Raw genomic sequence first — 5985 nt, 5'->3', positions numbered from 1 at the left:
GACACCAGTAGACCACTTCTTGTCTTACCTGTCGGGCATCTGAGTAATGGAATTATTAGAAACTCTAGCCAGCGTTTCGTAAAGCTGTGGTCACGCACAGAAAAATAACTTAAAGTCACAAAAACAATTGGAGATGACGATGGTATTTTAACCATTTGCCGCTTAAGGAAACCCTTCCTGTCTGGTGTTACCTTTGACTAGTTTTGTTTTTGTTTTTGTTTTTGTTTTTCTGCATGGTGAGGCAGGACAGGACCCAACGATAATCCGCTAATGGTGGAGGATGTCAAGGAAGGTACACTGAGAATATTCACTAGTTATGCTCATAGCCAAGACTATCGTGATAATCTTCAGAAGGAGAGAGTAATTTTTACCAGCAAGCACCCAGGTGCTAAAATGATGTTTGCAGCATGGGTAAATCAGCATAGCTTTGCTTACCCCATACTGGCACATTAGAACAGTGGCTTAAGAAAAGAACCATTTCTGTAAAGACTGGATCATAAGCTTAAAACAAAAATGCTGTCGCAAAGGTGGTTGAGGCTTAGAGTCAGGACAATTATTTCCTCCTCCAAACCATACAGGAAATCGTTTAAGAAAGCAACTGATCCGTAAAGTAAAGAATGGGACGTAGCATCAGCCGACTCCTGCCATAGTAATTAACCTTCCCTTTTCTATAAGCCCGGGACTCTCTTCTACATGTTAATAAATTATTTCTCTTGTCACGCCAATTATCAAAGATCTATTTCTACACTTCTAAGTTAATTGTGAGAAATGAGTTCTAACTTTCAAAGTTATCTACCTCTTCAGTTATCTGTAATAATTTTCACACTGTTTTGTTAGAGGAATTTTTTTCATTCTCAGCTAATTTTAGCTGGCATTTAATTATGCTCAGACGCATCGTTTCAGGTTTAGTCTCGGATTCAACTTTCACTTTTTAATGACCACCATGTATTGTACATTCCATGAGTCCTACTGTGTTCTTGAAGGCTCCTGACATTATTTTTTTTTAATTTTTTTAATGTTTATTTATTTTTGAGACAGAGAGAGACAGAGCATGAACGGGGGAGGGGCAGAGAGAGAGGGAGACACAGAATCCGAAACAGGCTCCAGGCCCCGAGCTGTCAGCACAGAGCCCGACGCGGGGCTCGAACTCACGGACCGCGAGATCGTGCCCTGAGCCAAAGTCGGCCACTCAACCGACTGAGCCACCCAGGCGCCCCGACTCCTGACATTATTAATGCTGATTCTATGAGAAGAACATCTGAGATCCCAAAAGAAAAAAATACCCTTTAAATTTTGCTGCCAGATTCTAGTCCATAATTAAACTGAGGGATATCTATATTTATCTTGCTCTGTCTTTAATTCATCAATATATTTATTTTAGTTGGCATCGTATGAATGTCCCTGATAACCCTTAGAACCGCAGTACTTTCTGTGGAAGTCCTTACATCTCTGACCATTGCTTTAATAATTCAAGCCACTCTTTACCATCTAGATTATTCACCATTATGTAAGATCCACCCTACCAGCTAACCCAGTAATTTTTTAACTTTTTCCTCAAGATTCAATTAGACAGTATATACCTTAGGAACAAAGGTCATGCTTCACTTGACTTCATCCCCCATTGCACCAGATACGGCACCCTGAAAATAATAGGCTTTTTTTACTTAATAAACTTAACTTGGTTGAAAAGCATTGACACTTTTGCTTCAGACTGTGATCACAGGCTCATACTTTAAAATTGGTGTGTTTATGTCAAAATAAAATGCTTTGTCGGAGACAAGTAATAAAATGATATTGAGAAAGAAATGAAAACAGCATTTAGTGTTTAGTGTCCCAAGCACTGTAACAGATCCATGCACATGCTGTATCACACCGTCTTTATAAGAAATTTGAGAGTGGATAATATTATCTCCCTTCCACGTATGGGAGACTGAGGTTCAAAATGCTAAGTGCTTTGCCGGAGGCTGCATGCTGTAGGCAACTCCTGCATAGTCTCGCTTCAAAGTGGATATTTCTTTTCATGGCAAAAACTTCTATTGTTTTGCAATGCAAGTGCAGATTTAGGAAGGAAGGAAGGAAGGAAGGAAGGAAGGAAGGAAGGAAGGAAGGAAAGAAGGAAGGAAGGAAGGAAGGAAGGAAGGAAGGAAGGAAGGAAGGAAGGAAGGAGGAGGGAGGAAGGGGAGAGGGGTGAGGAAGGAAGGAAGGAAGGAGGGAGGGAGAGAGGGGGAGGGAGGAAGGAGGGAGGGAAGGAGGGAAGGTGAGAAGGAAGGAAGGAAGGAAAGGAGGGAGGGAGGAAGGAAGGGAGGGAGGAAGGTCTGTTTAGAAAGCACAATGAAAATGTGGCTCCTGGTGCCCCATGAGAAAATAATGAAATATTTGCAAGGCTCCCATCAGTATCTTTCTGTAGCTTGTCAACCCTACCTGGTCTTCAAGAAGACAGGCTGCCGCTGATGAGTCAGGACGAAGCACTCGCCTCCCTAGACGGCACACCTGGGTATTCTGTACTGCTTCTAGTGCTCTAAGGTAATCATCACAGACTATTAGGAAAATTCAAGTATTTCAGTGAAATTTTCCTTGTGACAAGTGAACAAACCAAAAGGGAAAAGAAGGAAAATAAAATGAAAATGTTCCGATGTGAGAAAAACAATGCAGTCAGTATGGCACCTGTTACGTCTTTTAGGAAGGAAGGAAAATGAAAATGGTGTCTCTTTCAAACTCCTTTCTCATCTCAGAATTTGTAATCAGGCAACAATTTTGTAACAAAATGGGAAACTCAAGCCTGGCAGGATTTAATCTATGTAGTGCTATCCCTCCCTATCAACAGCTTCTCAAATATTTTTTTTCCTTTTTCTTTTCTTCTTTTCTTTTTTCCTTTCCTTTCCTTTCCTTTCCTTTCCTTTCCTTTCCTTTCCTTTCCTTTCTTTTCTTTTCTTTCCTTCTTTCTCCTTCTCTCCTCCTTTTCTTTCACTGTTTTAGTAATCACCAGAGCATCACATTCTCTGAATCATTAAGAACCCCCCACAAATTTTTTCTGAGAGTTTTTTGTTTGTTTGTTTTTCTTACACTCTATTCACTCAACACTTACTATTTGGGGAATCGTGAGCCGAATACTTCGTTCAATCTTTGGTTCCTCATTTGCAAAACACAAGGTACCAACAACAATGGCCAGTGACACCCTCTATTTCACAGAGCTGGGATGAAAATGAAATCGGGGGTAGAAATCCCCCCCGTATGGGATGGACTAATAACTCTTCTATAAATACATGAGAGAAGGCAAAAAAAAAAGGAGAAATACCCTTAAAATAATTTTTAGATGGATAATTTCAAAAATCATCGTATAATAAGTCGATACACATGTGTTAAATGTTGCTTAATGCTTCACATGGTGCCTTCTTAAGACCAAAGTTAGTATCTAGCAAGGTCTGCACAGAAGCTTCAAAATTTTACTTCCCCAAAAGTTTTGACTACGAGCTCAGCATTTCAGTCGAGCTAGACATGGTTAGCATTGATAGCTGCTTAGAGCTACATATTTGGACCTCGGTTTATAAAGGGAAAGCCTAATAAAGCCTGAAGAGTGGTCAGTTACCATGACGGTGGGGGGAACTTATTTCCTTGGTGAAAATAAACTCACACAAAGACCAGGCTAATGAAAACCACAGTCCCAAGTAGCATCGATGGTCATTCTGTGCGGGTCCCTATCAGAGTCAGAAATTACCTCCACACACATCACACATCGGCAGAGAACAAATAATTTCCTACAGCCTCATGGCTTTACAGGCTTTTTAAAATACCGAATTTCAACAAAGTATGCAATAAAGATCCCTTTTTTTTTAAGCCATTATACTCTTTTATTATTATCTTATGTAGCAACATAGACTGAACACAGTCTTATGGTAACTAAACCAGAATCCCGGAATGATAATAACCAACTCTATTGATAAATTTCCAATTAAAGGATAAACCATGTGTTATTTATCTCTAAATAAAAGCAGTTCATTCGGAGGTATCAGTTCATTTTTCTACTTTAAGAGAGGAAGAAAATTCCAGAACTGTGGTACCGAAATTTTATAAACTGATGCATAAAGAGATTTGCATGCTAACACAACTCAGCCATATTCATCGATACACATTCATCTGAAGCTTTTACAAGAGGCCACTGGTAGTGGAGAGTTATCCAGCTAGGTCTGGAAAGTCAAAATTGACCCACATTTGTCATCTGGAACCACAAATCCAGCCCCACAATTTCTCACTGCAATATTATTCTCTGCTATATTAAGAATACTCTTTTTTTGTTTCTTTGGTTGGTTGGTTTCTGGCGTGTGGGGTTTAACGTATTGGGTGGTCAATCCCCACTTGGAGGCAAAAAGGAATCCTGCAGGCAAATTTTCCCACACTAAAATCCAAATACAGGAAAAGATCAAAGCATGTGAGAACTATCCCTTGGAATGTTCCAGGTGTAAGTTCAACGATAACTAAGTACTATTTAAGAAAGCTATGCTTCTGTACATTTGAGATTTGCCCAACTGACATCCAGATGGGAAGGAAACTCGTTTTTTAGTAGAGTCGGCACACAACGTTATATTCATTTCTGGTGTACAACATAGTGATGTAATTGGTCTATACTGTATGCTGTACTCACCCCAAGCGTACCTGCCATCTGTCCCCACACTAGAACAGTAGCAAAAGGTGATTAGTTAGAAGCCACCATGAGGTGGCAGTGCCTTGATCATATGCATGCAGTCAGGTGGGGGCAGGGGGTGGGGGATGAAGGGGGGGGGATTGGTGGGGGGGGGGGTTGCGGGAGGGATCTCTCCCATCCTTGGCAAGGGGAGTGCTAACCCACTCTCCTTTCATACAACACAAGAAACTTTATTTTTTTACTAAGAAAAGTTCTTAGAAATCTACCTGTGTAAACCAAAAGTACCCTCTAACTGATGGCCTCTGCCCAGTTTCACATCTGGAGATGGAAATATGGAATTTGAAAGAGAAGGATGGAAAACTGATATGGGCTGCGGGCTTTTGCTGTCGCGGGCACTGAACACGTAGATTCTCTTGTATCTAACATAATCCTCCCAATAAAACAGGGGTGCTGGTCCGATTAGCCTCACCTGAGAGGAAGAAGCGCGAGTTCTAGAGAGCGTGGATAATTTCCTCAGAACAAACTCCTAAGAAATAACTGCAAATGCACAACTCACTCTGCTTGATATTTACATGGACTTTCTTTTCTTTCTTTTTCAGGTCATGAATCCTCACTTTCTTGACACATGTAAATGACCAACTTTTTAAAGTTTATTTATTTATTTTGAGAGAGACAGAGATAACACCAGCAGGGGAGGGGCAGAGAGAGAGAGAGGGAGAGAGAGAGAGAATCTCAAGCAGGCTCCGCGCTGTCAGCACAGAGCCCAACGTGGGGCTGGAACTTACGAACTGTGAGATTACAACCCGAGGGGAAATCAAAAGTCGGATGCTTGACCGACTGAGCCACCCAGGTGCCCCCAAACAACCAAGTTTTCTAGCAGCATTTATTCTATTGAAATGGTGGCCTTTGCGGTGTCACAATTCCATGTATGCATTGGTCTGTGGGGTAGGCTGAGCTGTGTGTCCCTAAACTATGTTCAAAGCCTAATCCCCAGAGGTTGTGTGTGTGACTTGTTTGGAAATAGGGTCTTTGCAGGTATAATCATGGTAAGATGAAATCGTGGAACCCAATCCAACATAAGAGGAGGGAACCGTGGACATGGGGACACAGGGCAGAGGTCATGGGGACACAGGGCAGAGGTCCATACAACAGTGAAGCCAGAGGTTGCCAGGATGCACCTGCCAACCCAGGACCCACGGATCACAGGCAATGCCAGAAGCCAGGTGAGACAAGAAATATTCTTCCCCAGAGCCTCAAGAGAAAGCACGGTCCTGTGGATGCCTTGACTGTGGACTTCTAGATCCCGGAACTGAGAGAACACACTTCTGTTGTTCAAGCCCCCCAGC

At 41.8% G+C, this 5985-nt stretch overlaps 1 pseudogene; it reads right to left on the bottom strand.

Moving 5' to 3' along the window:
* Positions 1-4678: 4678 nt before the first annotated feature.
* Positions 4679-4861, bottom strand: LOC131486472 (U6atac minor spliceosomal RNA; annotated as a pseudogene).
* Between the last annotated feature and the right edge of the window lie 1124 nt (positions 4862-5985).

This window comes from Neofelis nebulosa, chromosome 9 (assembly GCF_028018385.1).
Source record: "Neofelis nebulosa isolate mNeoNeb1 chromosome 9, mNeoNeb1.pri, whole genome shotgun sequence".
Lineage (NCBI taxonomy): Eukaryota > Metazoa > Chordata > Mammalia > Carnivora > Felidae > Neofelis > Neofelis nebulosa.
This window is presented reverse-complemented; position numbering and strand designations above follow the sequence as displayed.